The following is a 15708-nucleotide window of genomic DNA, read 5'->3' on the forward strand; positions in this document are numbered from 1 at the left end:
ATCTCCTTCGTGTTAGTTCTTCCGAATGATATTCCCATCATTCGGATTTCCATCCTTACATTCTGATGCAACAAGATGTTCCAAGCTTACCTGGTATTTTCCCTGCCCTGACACAGGATTTTTGCAAAGCTGCCAGTTAGCCCTTATGTTTCTCCGTTTTCTACACGAAAGCGGAACCTTAGAGCCTCAGACTTGGCACGGAGACCAGCGCAGAGGACCAACCTCTTCCGGTTGAGGTCGGAAGTATCTCAGAGATGGGCGGTTCTAGGTCAGGTGATCAGAGTCCGCGTAGGAGGGATCCGAGGTCCCGCAGGGAAGGCTGACTGTACGGATAGACTGGCGGAACAGGCGACAGACGGAGAGGTTGGATCGTCCTCAACGGCGTTAGCTGAGGGGCGGCAGGTACCTGGGGGGGTGGGGGGGATGGGGGGCCAGGTAGGGGCCATCGAGGTTTGGTGGCGGGGGACAGGGCTCCTCTTTCACGGGGCCCAGGGGCTGCGACACCCGAGTCCAGGGTCGCAGACACAACACGCCTGGTTCTGCCCCGAGCCCTTTGCTTCAGAAGAGTGGTCGGGCTGGCGTTGTGCTCTTCCGTCCCTTGATTATAGTCTGGGGAAGCTGAGGCCCGGAGACGGGACAAGGCTCCTCACGGAGCTCTCCTTTTCAGGCAAGGACTCACTCTAACTCTTCCTGTCCCCCGCTCGAGGCCGCCTCTCCTGTGCTTTTAATGAGTTTTCCCCGAGTGGAGAAGCCAAGGCCGGGAAACTTGATGAACAGAGTTGGGCTTGGGAGTAAGGGACCCGGGTTCGAGACTTCGCCACCTGTTGTGCGTTGTGGGCCAAATACAATCTCTGTGCTGGGCCTCAGTTTCCCCGTTTGTCAAACAGGGCCGTGCTTCTCAAATTACCCTTCTCACACCCTCTGCTTTGAAATGCTCTGGAGATGCATGTTTTATCATGGGGACTCAAATAAGACCTCATTTTTAGAATCTGGGTTGGAACCTGGGAAATCTGTGTTTTGATCGTACGCCGCCTCGGGGATCCTGTACGTACTGACTGATGTTTGAAGCCAACTGATCTGAAGTGCTTTCCTGCTTTTGAGTACTAGATTTGCTTTGAGGAAGCTGGAACCTAATCAGGATCTTTGAAAGAATTCGGATGCTTATTCCAGAAAAGAGCAAATGAAGGGAACTGCTATAAAAACTGAAAAAGTTATTATGGTGAAGAAGTCTTCCACTTCATCTTTGGATTTGAAAGCAGCAGAAGTAGGACTAATAGGTGGATTCTACAGGAAGACAAGATTTTGATTTAATAGAATAATTTAACGTTGGTCAGAGGTGACCAGCAGTGGAATTGCCTCCCAAGGTAGTGAACTCCCTGTTGAAGGAGAAATACGGCTATTAGATGGCAGCCTTTTCCAACCTGAAATCGTCTGATTCTGAGTATTTTGAATCTCTTTGATGCTGACAGACTTCTTTTTTCTGCCCTCTTGACATTTCCAGCCTACATGCTGTGGAAGTAAGGCCATTGAGTTTGAATATCCTGTATCTTATGTAATCTCTTCTGGGTTGTCCTGGAAACTATCCTTTTCAGGGACTTTGGAATGGCCCATATGATAAGGGCTCTGTAAAATGTTTGCTGAATGAATAACCAAGCAGGGTCCCCAGCCCATCGGTTTGTAGCTTCTCTTCATAGAACAACTTGGAAATGCCTCTGAAAGCTTTGTATTTGATCAGAAGAAGCCAGGGAACGCTTTGGATCACAAGAGTGAGGAGTCTCAGGCAGAAGGGTTGTTCCTACCTTGAGGTTGATCTGGCTAGCCTTTCCTCCTTAGACGCAAATCCCTCTTTGATCCTCTTTCCAGCACTGTGCTGTGTAGATGGTATGTCCACCAAGAGGATTTTTGCCATCCGTCAGCTAACATTCCATCCAACGTGTAAAACCAGCCCTTGTATGAACTTGACTAGCCAGTTCATGCTCACGGGTAATCCTCTGATAGTGCTTCTAGCATACCTAGTTTTCTAGTCAAACATCAGAGCTCCTTATATTGTGATTTATAAACCCCAAGCAAATCGCCTTTCCAAAACCTGTTAGAATACTTGGGTTGTCCTATAGAGCAAAGATTCCTTATTGTGACCAGTTCTGCTGACATGCTTCCCAGCCAGGGCCCCTCAGAGGGCTTCCTGTCTGTGTTTATCTTCCTGCCTCGAGTGTGTTTCCTAGGATTAAAGAAAAAATTGTGAAATGCTTATGCAGGTACCATCCAGGTGCTGGGTAAAATCATTTTAACGTGGCGGTGGTGTTTTTAAAACTTCTTAATCCGAACATTTCTTTTTAAGAAAGTACCAAATTGGCATTTACATTCTGCTTTTCAAGCCACTAGTCCGAACAGATGCCTCTGAAAAAAGTGTTCTGTGGTAATAATAAGTTTGGGAAAAGCTTCATATCATTATGACTTTTTGGAGCTTCTCACATTAAAGGCACCAGGACATCTTGCAACAAAGAAATATGCCTATCCTAGTTTAATCTAGCTTTGCCAAACTTAATTGATGGGAAGCACTTAAAAAAATTGAAGCACACACGTGCAAATTCTGAGCAAGAGCAGAAGCAGTCTGCAGTCTGTGGGCTATGGCCCAAATTTGGCCCCGCTGCCTGTTTTCTATGGCTGGGGAGCTGGGACTGTTTTTTGCATTTTTAAATGATGGGAAATAAATCAAGAGAAGAAGAATATTTTGCAATATAGGAAAATCACATTCCAGTCTCTATAAGTACGGTTTTTATTGGAACATAGCCATACTTGTGACCTTACGTATTGTTTTGGACAGCAGAGTTGAGTCGTCGCTCCAAAGAGCACATAGTCAATGAAATCTAAAGTTGTTACTATACAGCGCTTTATAGAAAAACCTGCCAGCCCCTGATGTGTGGCACATACACCATTTAAAACTTTTTATTTTGAAATAATTTTAGACTTGTGAAAAGAATACACAGACTTCCTATATACTCTTTACCCAACTTTTCCTAATGTTAACATTTTATGAAATCATATTAAAGTTAAACAAGAAATGTAATATTAATACAGTAATAGTAGCCAATTTATAGACTTTATTCATGTTTTATCACTTGTCCCACTAATGTCCTTTTTTCTGTTCCAAGATCTAATCCCATTTCCCACATTGAATTTAGTTGTCAGGTCTCCTTAGTATCTTTTAATCTGATACTGTTCCTCAGTCCTTTTTGTCTTTCAGGACTGTAAATTTTTGAAGAGGACCGGCTAATTACTTTGTGGAATGTCCCTCAACTTTTTTCTTAAGATTGTATTTATTTATCTTTAAAGGGGAAGGGAAGGGGAGAGGGAGAGAAATATCAATGTATGGTTGCCTCTCGTGCATCCCCTGCCAGGAACTGGCCTGCAACCGAGGCATGTGCCCTGACTGGGAACCGAACCGTGATCCTTTGGTTCGCAGGCTCTCTCAACTTTTTTAGATAGAAGTTACATACTGTAAAATTCATCTTTTAAAAATGTACAATTCAGTATTTTTTTACTATGTTCATAAAAGTTGTGCAACCATCACCACTGTCTTCTTTTTTTTAAAGATTTTATTTATTTATTTTTTTAGAGGGAGAGAAAGGGAGGGAAAGAGAGAGGGAGAGAAACATCAATGTGTCGTTGTCTGTCACACGCTTCATCAGGGACCTGGCCAGCAACCCAGGCATGTGCCCTGACTGGGAATCGAACTGTGACCCTTTGGTTTGCAGCCCATGCTCAGTCCACTGAGCTATACCAGCCAGGGCCCAAAACATTTTTATCACCCTTAAAAGAAACCGTGAACACATTAGCAGTCATTCCCTGTTCTCCCTCTTCCCATTCCCTAACAACCTACGTGTTGTAGCGCATATCAGTACTTCATTCTGTTTTAGTGCTAAATAACATGCCATTGTATGGACGTACCACATTTTGTTTATCCATTCATCACTTGATGGACCTTTGGGTTATGTACGTCTTTTGGTGATTGTGAACAGTGCTGCTATGATAGTTTACGTGCAAGGTTTTGGACATATTTTCAGTTCTCTTGATATGTATCCCTAAGGAGTAGAATTGCTGGGTCATATAGCAATTCCATGTTTAACTTTTTGAGGAATCACTAAACTGTTTCCCACAGTAGCTGCACTTATTTACATCTCCATTAACAATGTATATCAGGATTTCTTTCATTTTCACTACATCCTCTTCAACATTTGTTACTGTCCTTAAAAATTATTGTTCTATCCACTTTAGTGCATGTAAAGCAGCATCTCATTATAGTTTTTATTTGCATTTTCCTGATGACTGAATATTGAACATCTTTTCATGCTCATACTGGCCATCTGTGTATCTTCCTTGGAGATATTATTCTCTCCCTTTGCTCATTTTGTAATGGAATTGTTTGTTATCCTGTGCAGCCTTGCACGTAAATATTCAAAGAGTTGCAGATCCCCTGATCTGACTGGAGTTGGATTTAGACATGCCGAAGCACAGAATAAAGTGTTCATTTGAAAATGCTGACCATACAGAGCTTGCCTCAACCCCAACCCCTACCCCTGCTGACTCTGCAGTGCTGGGGTGGCCATGGTCAAGTGTAAAAGGTACCACAGCATCATCCAAGATGTGGTAAGACCAGTAGGGGACCCTGCCATTTGGGAGCTACTCTAGTGTTTGGTCAGAAGGGAGCAGAGGGGTCTGGTGGTTTGGGACATTTGGGACGGTGGAAGCCTTGGGCAGAGCCTGTGGTGTCAGAACTGCCAGCACCCATGCCTCTCTTGACCTCAACGTTTAACTGTAGCCAGACCATCTTGAACATACACTTAAAAAAAAAAAAAAAGAACAGTAATTGTAACTGTGAAAGCAATAGATGCTCATTTTAGACATTTTGGAAAATACTGAAAAACTCCCTCTCTCACACACTGCAGTCATCTCCATCACCAGTATCTAAAGTGCCTTTATTAGCAGTTGCTTTATCTCCTCCTCATTTCTCCCCTACTGAGTGCGTATTGAATGGTTGGAATCATTCACTTTACAGTTCTGTAGCTTGCTTTTTTCTGTTAACATTTTGATGTTAATGTCTCCATATTTTTGCCAGCCTTTTCTCTGACCTTTTGTGGAAATGTTGGTATTTTCTACCACTTTTTCTCATTGTGGTAAAACACATATAACAATAAAATTTACTATCTTAACCATTTCTAAATGTACAGTTCAGTGATATTTAATATATTACCGCCATCCATCTCCAGAAATCTTCATGTTTTGCAAAGCTGAAACTATATACTCATTAAATAGTAACTCCCCATTTCCCCCTTCCCCACAATTCCACTTTCTGTCTCAATGATTTTTAAAATATATGTTATTGATTATGCTATGAGTTGTCCCATTTCCCCCCCTTCATTCCCCTCCACCCTGCGCACCCTCTCTGTCTCTATGATTTTGAGTACCTTGCATATGTGGAGTCCTACAGTGTTTGCCTTTTTGTGGATTGCCTTGTTTATTTCATTTAGTGTCATGTCCTTAAAATGTATTCATACCGTAACATATGTCACAATTTTTTCTTTTTTTTAATTTAATTATTGTTCAAGTACAGTGTTGTTGTTTTTTTTAAGATTTTATTTATTTATCTTTAGAGGGGAAGGGAAGGAGAGAAGTAGAGAGAGAAATATCAATGTATGGTTGCCTCTCATGAGTCCCCTGCTGGGAACTGGCCTGCAACCCAGGCATGTGCCGTGACTGGGAATCAAACCGCGATCGTGTGGTTCGCAGGCCCGCGCTCAATCCACTGAGCTACACCAGCCAGGGCTTCAAGTACAGTTTTCTGCCTTTTACTCCCATCCCAGCCCACCCTCCCAGTGCTCCTCACCTCCCTCCCATTTCCATCCCCCTCAGTTGTTGTCCCTGTGTCCTTTATACTAGTTCCTGTAAAGTCACAATTTTCCTTCTTTTTAAGGCTGGATTATACTCCATTGTAGGCATATACCACATTTTGCTTATCCTTTCATTTGTTGATGGATACTTGGGTTGCTTGCGCAGTTTGGCTATTGTGAATAATGCACATATTAACATGGGTTAATGTTAATTAACATTATCTCTTTGAGACCCCACTTTCGATTCTTTTGGGTACATATATCCAGAAGCAGAATTGCTGGATCATATGGTAATTCGATTTTCAATTTTCGAGGAAGCACCGTACTGTTTTCCACAGCAGCAGTACCATTTTACTTTCCCACCAGAATTGCACAAGGGTTCCAGTTTCTCTTGTTATTTTCTGTTTTTCTTTCTGTTTTTATTAATAGTAGTTGCAATACCTGATTTAGAAGATATCGGGGTTGACCAAAAAGGTCATATGGTGTTTTCTGTAAAATAAAAGACATTTTTCATTTTCACCAATAACTTTATTGATTTGGATATTTTGAGTATATCAGATGTCTCCTGTGTGGTATAACATTGACTGTTCTCAGTTAATGTCTTGATTTGATCGCTGTTAACTTCATCTGGTCCACCCAACTGTGGGGCATTGTTCATCGAGAAATCTCCAACACAAAAATTTCATAAAGCACTTTTGACATTTTATCAGTCACAGCACCTTCTCCATACACTGCACAAATCTTTTTTTGCATTTCAATTGCGTTTTTTATCTTTCTGGAAATAATAAGGCATAATATGCCAAGAATGTTGCGCATTTCCTTCCATCCTCAGTATTAAAATGGCTGTACAAAAATTCACCAGTTTTACTGTTTTTTTTTTAAATGCATGCTAATATGACAGCTGTAACAATACAGTCTTAACAAAATTGTTTTGAATGAAGTTAGAGACAACTAAGTGCTACTACAGCCATCTTACAGGAAAAACCAAACAAACTTTTTGGCCAACCCAGTGTTTGGTCCTCACCACAATTTCTGGCTCACAACTCCCCAAAACCCTTGAGATTTCCTAAATAAGGGGGTGGGTTTGAGGGGTTGTCTTTTGTTATGCTAATGAGGTGACTTATGGAAAGCTGCTGGGGATGTGAGCTGGTTGCCAGTGGAGGCAAGCGAATGATTACAGGGATGGAACTTTCAGTCCCACCCACCTGCCACCCCCAGGCACAGGAGAGGGGCCGAAGACCGAGTTCTGCCAATGGCTATGACTAGTGAAGCAAGCCTCCATAAAGACCCAAAGGACAGCTTATTGGCCCTTCTTTTCAGAAAGCTGCCACACGGTGCTGGGCCCCAAGCCAGGCCCAGTTCACAAAGACANAGGCAAGCGAATGATTACAGGGATGGAACTTTCAGTCCCACCCACCTGCCACCCCCAGGCACAGGAGAGGGGCCGAAGACCGAGTTCTGCCAATGGCTATGACTAGTGAAGCAAGCCTCCATAAAGACCCAAAGGACAGCTTATTGGCCCTTCTTTTCAGAAAGCTGCCACATTTTGGAACCATAATGCCTTCGTGTGCCACGGTGCTGGGCCCCAAGCCAGGCCCAGTTCACAAAGACAGAAGCTCCTTTGTTTGGGACCTCGCCCTATGTATCTGGTCCTCTGGCTGTTGATTTGTATCCTTTAATATCCTTTGTAATGAGTGGTAATCTGGCGAGTAAAGGGTTTTCTGGAGTTCTTTAAGTCTGTCTAGCAAGTGAATTGAAACCAAGGAGGCAGTCACTGGAGCCTCTGGTTCACAGTCAGTCAGTCGGGAGTCCAGGTAACAACCTGGACTTGTGATCGCGTTCTGAATTCTGAATTGCACCTCGGCTTGTGGCAGGAGTCTCAGGTGGGCAGGCCGTCTTGTGGGGCTGAGTCCTTAACCTGTGGAGTCTGATACTTGTCTCCAGGCAGTGTCAGGACTGACTTAAATGAGTGGGCACCCTGGTGACGTCCAGAAATTGTTGTTGTGGGGGGACCCACACCCCACATTGGAATTGGGTTTGGGGGGCCCTGTCAGTAGCCATCCTGGTGGATGGGAGGTGATACTCTGTAGTTTTGGTCAGCATTGCCCTAATAATTAGTCATGTTGAGCAGCATCTTTTCATGTTATTTTTTGCCATTTGTATATCTTTGGAAAAATGTCTATTCAAGTCCTTTGTTCATTTTTGAATCAGATTTTTTGTTGTTGGATTTTAGGAGTTCTCTATGTATTTCAGATATTGATCCGTCAGATACATGATATGAAAATATTTTCTTCCATTCTGTGAGTTACCTTCTTATTTTGTTGATGATCTTTTAATGAACAAAATTTTTTGCTTTTCATGAAATCTAATTTGTTTTCTTCTTTTATTGCCTTTTCCTTTGGCATCATATCTAAGAAATCATTGTCAGAAGTATAGTTTTTAAAGTAGGGAAGAAGCTGCCCAGTGGCTTCTGGGTTAAAATTCTCAGGTGGCCCTGATTGCTATATGGCTGTCATAGACCCTGCCTTTGTACTCTTCACTTCAGCTGGGGGTGACGTGGGTCTGTCTCTTCTTTCGTTGAGCAGCAGGAGCAAAGCACCAGAGTGGTGACACCCTCTTACCCCAGCTGGCCTAGGGACATGCAGAGATCAGAAGCAGCAGGCCATGCCTGCGTCTTTGGAAATGGCCTGGGGGACTGGCTGTCCTTGAGAGCAGTCACCACGTTGACTTCTGTGGTAGCCTCTGACTGCTTAGTGCCCACATTCCCAGTTATTGCTCAGAACCACCTTGTGGTGTAGGCATGACGGGGTTTAAGTTGGACCGCTCCCTGAGTATGGGAGTGGGTCCCGGGCAAAGGCCCAGGAAAATAACTGCTCGAGGTGCTTTTTTAAAAAATAGCGGTTAAGCCCTGGCTGGTGTAGCTCAGTAGATTGAGCACGGGCCTGCGAACCAGACGATCGCGGTTCGATTCCCAGTCAGGGCACATGCTTGGGTTGCAGGCCAGTTTCCTCCGGCAGGGGCCAGTTCCCTGCAGGGGATGCACCAGAAGCAACCATACATTGATGTTTCCTTCCTCTCTCCTTCCCTTCCCCTCTAAAGATAAATAAATAAAATATTTAAAAAAAAAGAAAATGTTTCTAAAAAAAAATAGCGGTTAAATTCTGACTAGATTCCTTGGGGGCAGAGAAGCTTGTCTGATTTATTTTTGTTATTGGAATTCTTTAAATGTTTTCTTTAAAACAGTCTTTAAATTGTACTAACAATATCAGGTGGCTCTGAATAGAAGCCCGATTTTGATTTGTAAAAGTCAATATTAAAGATTATTCAAAATGGTGTCACTTTTTGTAATTATTATTTTTTAATCCTTATCCAAGGATTTTTTAAAAATTTATTTTAGGCCCTGGCTGGTGTGGCTCAGTGAATTGAGCGCGGGCCTGTGAACCGGAGGATCGCGGTTCGATTCCCAGTCGGGGCATATGCCTGGGTTGCAGGCCAGTTCCCAGGGGACACACGATACATTGTGTGTCCTTGGCAGAGGCAACCATACATTGATGTTTCTCTCCCTCTCTCATTCCCTTCCCCTCTAAAGATAAATAAATAAAAATATTTTTAAAAAATTTATTTTAGGAAAAGGAAGAGAGAGAGACAGAGAAACAGAGAGAGACATCAGTGTGTGGAGAAACATCAATTGGTTGCCTCCTGTAAGTGCCCCAACTGGGGATTGAACCTGCAACCCAGGTACGTGCCCTGACCAGGAATTGAACCTACAGCTTTTTGGTGTACGGGGACAACGTGCCAACCAACTGAGCCACCTGGCCAATGCTTGATTTTACTATTATTTTAAGATTTTGTTTTTTCTTAGGGAAAGGGGAAGGGAGAAGAAAGAGAGGGAGAGAAACATCGATATGTGAGAGAATCATCAGATCAGTTGCGACTTCTTTTTTTTTTCTTTCAGTGAAAATACATTTTATTTTTCTCCCATTTTTTAATTTTAATTGTTGTTCAAGTACAGTTTTTTGCCTTTTACTCCCAGCCCACCCCCCTCTTTTTCTTTTTATATTGTCAGAGTATTTTAGAGGCCTTTATTTAGTTCAGCCTCAGGTAGAATCTGAAATAATGAGATTTTATAGAATCTGAATTAATAAGGACTTACTGACTGAAAATAAAAGCAAAACTCTCATTTTGAAACTTATTTTTTCTTTTTCAAATTTTCTGAGGTGACATTGGTTAATAGGGTCATATAAGTTTCAAGTGTACCTTTCTGTGATACACGATCTGTATATTGCATTGTGTGCCCAGCACTTAAAATCACCATATATTTGGCCCCCTTTACCCTTTACTACCTCCCCACTCGCTTCCTTCTGGTAACCACCATACTGCTGTCTGTCTCTGAGTCACTTTGCAACTTTTCTGATGACAAGGAAGGGCAGGCACAGTTGCCTCGTTTGCACGTGAAGATCCTGAGCAGCGAATAGCAGAGCTGAGGTGTCAGGCTAGGTCCTCTGGTCCCGGGTTGTCCCTTCACTGTGTCACACTAGAAATCCCCAGCCCTTCACTGGGATCACTTCAGGGTGAAGATCTTTTCTTTCATTCAGTGTTTTACCCAGTTCCATTGGTTTGGATTGAAATAGTCAGATCACCATCATTCATTCCCATACATTTATCGAACATTTGCTTTGCCAGGCGCTGTGCTTGTGGCTCTAGGAGGTATCTAACTAGAGTAAGTTTAGTGAGTAATCAGTACTCTGTGTGATGCTGTGGCGGGTGTGGCTCAGTTGGTTCGATGTCGTCCTGCAAAGCAAAGGGCTTCAGTTCAACTCCCTGTTGGTGCACATGCCCAGGTCGTGGCACAGTTGAGGCAAACAATGAATGTTTCTCCCTTTCTTTCCCTGTCCCTTCCCCTCTCTCTGAAATAGACAGACAGCCCTGGCTGGTGTAGCTCAGTGGATTGAGCGCGGGCCTGCGAACCGCGGGCCTGCAAACCAGATAAATAAATAAAATCTTTTAAAAATAAAAAAAATAAAATAGACGGATAGATAAAATCTTAATCCTGATCATTTTTTTCATTCAAGTTTGAGACAATACTCACTTAAAATTTTTTTTCCTAAAATAATTATGTAACATTTCCAGTTCTGAAAAAACACCACTGAAGAAGGTCTTGTTCTTTTAGAATACCGATGTTCCCCAGTGTGGTTGGCTAAGTTTAATCATACTGAATTGTGTAGTTCTAAGTACTCCTGGGTATCGGATCCGTCAACCCACACACATGTATGGGGTGCTCTAGAGGTGGCTGGCCCTGTGTTGAGTAAAGCACCTGGAAGCTGGGTCCACGTTGAGGAGACAGACACATGAACAGGTCACTGAGGTACTGTCTGTTAAACGCATTGGCTTGGGAGTTGGGAAGCTTTGCCTCTGACTGGCCAGTGACCTCACTACTCTGAACCAGGGGATGCTAACAATGGTGTCATGTGCTTACCTCAAAGGCCTGCTGTAAAGATTAAATGAAAATTCACATCATGGGTTGAGCCGAATAACATAGTTTGTTATCCATAGTGATAGTAAATAGAGTAGGTGCCTCCTGATTTTACCACTTTTGAGGAAAAGCTGACTTGGCCTGGCTCAAATCAGGTATGCCTCGTTCTGGATTTCCTCACACCCAGTTCTGATGTCTCATCTGCTATGCCTTCAAGGAAGGGTGCTCATTCTGAAAGGGAAGCTGTGACTCATTCACTCTGCGAATTAACCAAGTTCCTGCTGACGGCACAGCTCTGTGGGGAATACAAAGAAACAGTGCCCTGCAGTGCACCCCGTGAGAAACCTCACAGTGGAGGAGGGATGTGAGTAAAACAAAGGCTCAGAGAAAACAATGTCTGAAGTCACAAAGTGGCAGAACTGATTTGAAAGCAAAGCCATCAAGTTCTTCTGTGCCATGCTAGTTTTTAAGGACAAAGTCCTAGTAAAAAGTTAAGGAGCATTACGATGAAACAGTGATCCAGGGGGTGACGAAAAGCAGCCTCTTGGAGGACCGTTAAGTTTGTGCCGGTAGGAGGCAGTTCGACTCCCACTTCACCCTTTCTTATGGAGCGTGGTAAGCTTTAAGAGAAAGCATTGAAGCTTAAAGTAAAACAAACAAAAAACCCTTTTGATTCAGAAATAGTGGAAGAAAATGTGAAAAAGAAGGCCCAGCTGGCCCAGCCGTCCCCACTCAAATGTAAAGGGCACAAGGCTCTCTTCTCATCTCAGTCCTAGCCCTTGCTGTCTTTCCACCCCTGTAGGTGCCCCGGCTCCAGCCACAGTGAACTTGGCACGGTGAATTCGTCCACTTGTCTTCCGTGCGCTCTCTGCATCTTCCCCGGCAGCTCAGCCTTCACACACTCTGTATACACTCAGAGAGCTTTGTTTCCGTGTGTTCCAAGTTCCAATCAGCTTACTCGGATTTCTCCCCACCCCAGCCTTCTGGGAGTGTGATGTAGACATTCTTGGAATGCAGGCCCATCTCCGCCACACGTGGTCCAGCAGCAGCCTCTAGAGCGGCGCAGGCAGGCTCGGGCGCACCGCAGTTCCTGGCATGAGTGAACAAGCGTCTGCCCAACAGAGCAAGACCTCTGCTGGGTCCCCTCTCGCATCATGTCAGCTGCTTATCACTCACGTTTGTAATCTTCCTAACTAGAATGAACATTTCTAGATACCTCTGCACATGCTGGTCCAGGGATTCTTAAAAGAGGCAGAGAAGGCAGCTTACGAACACCGGCAGTGCGCTGGAACCTGAAGATTTCTCCATGAGATCGAGTTCCCTGGTGATTCCTGCAGGAGCCCGCATCTGTTCCGTTCTCTCCCTGCCCAGTTCCTGTGCGGTGGGCCTGGCCAGCTCTGGGGAGGTAATAGGACGAGGATGTCGGGTCGGGTCGCTGGTCCCCTTTAGCCTCTAGGCTCTGCGTTCCTCGGGGATCATTAAGCATTGCAAGTCTGCCTTAGTGCTGCCACCACATGGGCCACCCTGGACACCTCACATTTAGAAATGTGTTTCACACAAGTAGGTGTGAACTTGCTGGTAAGCTCTGTCCCGGATGGATCAGGTGCTGGGTGGTCTTCGATCTCAGCAGACTTTCCTCTCACATTCCAGGTGTATCTGACCTCTGACCTCTTCACAGTCCCTAAGGACTGTAGTTAGGGGTCGTGTATCTGAAGGACAGGCCCTGAGGTTACCGGGTTACTCTATTGCTTTGTGCTTTTGGTTGAGTTGTGTCCTGTTTGAGAGCTGGATTTCCAAAGCCCTTCATCAGAGAAGCATCTGGAATGGGAATGAGGGGCACTTATTTAAAGATAGAGATTATTGGCCCCTGTCTAGATCCAGATTCTGTTTAAATCCTTGAGGGGATATAGGGACCAGATCTCTGGGAGGGTGTCTTGTTTAGGAAAATCCGGCAAGGTTGTTGGATCCCCCTTTTAAGAAGTCTTGTAATCACCCACACATCTTCCTTAGCTCCTGTTCTAGACTCCAGAGCTTCAACTTGGGCTTGCTCTTCTTTGTGACCTTCCGCCACTCCACCCCGGGCCTTGAATGTAGTTGGTACTAGAGTTCTCTTGGTAGAATATGTAAATGGATGAGTGATTTGCTTTGTACTCACTTCAGAGAACACAGAAATTACAGCATTACACAGTGAATTTGAGGGAAAACAAAAAAACCAGGTATTTAATTTTGTAAAGCTGCATATTAAAGAGTGAAAAGGGTGCTGATGTTGTGTTGGAAAGTCAGAATTTGCACTGTGTGATGACCTGGACAAATCCCTAACCCCCCCTGGGCTAATGTGCTCCTCTGTAAAATGGAGCAAAGGTCAGAAGTGGTAAAAGATATGAGTGCATTTTTAAAACTAGAAAGTGGATTCAAGTCAGGAGTAAAGAATGGCCAGGATTGGGACAGCGGCACAGAACAACAACAAGGTCTCTGTGTGGTCATGTCCAAGTGTGTAGGTCTCTACAGAGACCAGGAAAAAATTTTAGTAGGATGGCAAGCTCAGGGCTGCTTCCCTTTTACTCCATCCACTCCCTAAGTTGACCAGGGCCATCAGTCCTCTGAGCCACTGTCCTAATCCTGCTGGACTCATTAGAATGTAGCCAAATTTTGTTGTTGCACAGGTGCTCAATGGACACTCTCCAGGGAAGGCTGCTCATTTCTCCCATGCTGCTCAGGTGTGGTGAGTTTCCTGTGCTTGAGGGTAGGGAGGAATTGAGGACAGGAGGCTCCAGGGATGGGTGAGCAGGTGGCCTGGGAGTTGACCAAGACTAGTCATGCATGCCTGCACCCACTCAGCAAATATTTGAGTGCCTACCAGGATGAGACTCTACAGCCTAGGTAGAGACCACGTGGTCAGTCTACTAAGAATTAGAATGAGAGTGACGTGTTTGAGCTGGCTAGAGTTGGAACGTGCAGGACTGTTCCAGTGCCTGGCCTGTTGCAAGGCCGCTGCTCCCTGCAAACTCTGAGCTGACTTGTTACTGTCCCCTTGCCATTCCTACCTGATACCTACCTTAACCCTGACTGTCCCCTTATGCCTATTTGTAGGAGTATACACCATGAAGAGCTTTGTTGGGTCCAGGGAGAGGAGAGGGCACTGGATCAGGGCAAGTAGCATGTGTGTGCATCTCCCCAGCAGCAACAGCCCCCTCCCACCTTGGCAGGCTCTGCAAGTTACTGTGTTATCTCATTGGGCCACCTTAGCAGCCCTGACACCCTCCCTTCTCAGGTGAGAAAAACTGTTGAAGCTGTGAAGGTATCGTCCCTGAGTCACGTGCCAGTCAATGGTGGAGCCAGGACTTGAAGTCAGAGCTTTTCAGAATGGGGGAAAACTGGAACACTGGGGACAATTTTTCCTCTTCTTCTTTTTTCTTTTTTAACTTCATTTATTTTTAGAGGAGAAGGGAGGGAGAGAAACATTGATGCGATCAGTTGCCTCTCCTGCACTCTGACCAGGACTAAACCTGCAACCTAGGCGTGTCCCCTGAGTGGGAATTAAAACTGTGAGTTTTCACTTTGCTGCGTGACATCCAACCAGCCGTGCCACATTGGTCAGGCCTTTTTTCTCTCGCCCTCACCCGAGAACATCCTTTCACTGCTTTTAGAGAGAGAGGAAGGAGAGAGGGAGACCAAACCACACTGACCAGGGCACATTGGGGACATTTTTTAAATGTACTCTTTTGTTTGATTTCAAAATTAATACACATAAAAATGTCAGTTTTATAAATGGGAAGCATTACAAAGTATACGTCACTACCTCTAATCCCCCACCGATACAAGAAAATCCATGTTAAGAGTTTAGTGTGTTCTTCTACATTTTTAAAGACACCTACTAATATTTATATCCATTATTGTAACAAATATAATATTATACATACGGTTTATAGTTTCCTTTTTTAAAAAATGTTGTGGTAACTTTCCACCCTACCCAGAGAGGGGCCCATACCGTGTTATGCTCAGTTCCCATGTAACATAAAGGGAAACTTGCGTGATGCCTGGAGCCTTTGATGTCTGAGATCCTCAAGAGATTGAAAAGGAAGAGCAGGCCACTGCTGAAAAGGCTGCGACCGAGGAGGGACTTCAGGGCGGATGGACTGCTCCAGCTCCTGAGCTCACTGCTGCTCAGCCTGAAGTCACTGACTGGTCTGACGTTGTTGACGCACGTGCCCTCTGTGCCTGTTCAGCAGTTTCCTACTAAAGTCTGGTCTGCAGCCCGCACTGCGCAGGCCACGGAGTGGGTAGCAACAAGCACTGAGTGATCTTAAGCTGGTCTTCCCCAGACTCTTAACAGAATGGAAATAAGAT

The 15708-nt window shown here is 44.4% G+C and overlaps 1 protein-coding gene across 1 annotated transcript in view; it reads left to right on the top strand.

Annotated features, from left to right (window-relative positions):
* The first annotated feature begins 267 nt into the window (after positions 1-267).
* Positions 268-15708, top strand: part of RNF185 (ring finger protein 185) — a 34112-nt gene continuing 18671 nt past the window's right edge. Inside the window, exon 1 of the mRNA XM_037052546.1 lies at positions 268-402. The gene's annotated coding sequence lies outside the window, so the exon portion shown is untranslated. The remainder of the gene's footprint in view (positions 403-15708) is intronic.

Source organism: Sturnira hondurensis, unplaced genomic scaffold (genome assembly GCF_014824575.4).
Source record: "Sturnira hondurensis isolate 20B ecotype Veracruz unplaced genomic scaffold, ASM1482457v3 Scaffold0007406, whole genome shotgun sequence".
In the NCBI taxonomy this organism is placed as follows: domain Eukaryota; kingdom Metazoa; phylum Chordata; class Mammalia; order Chiroptera; family Phyllostomidae; genus Sturnira; species Sturnira hondurensis.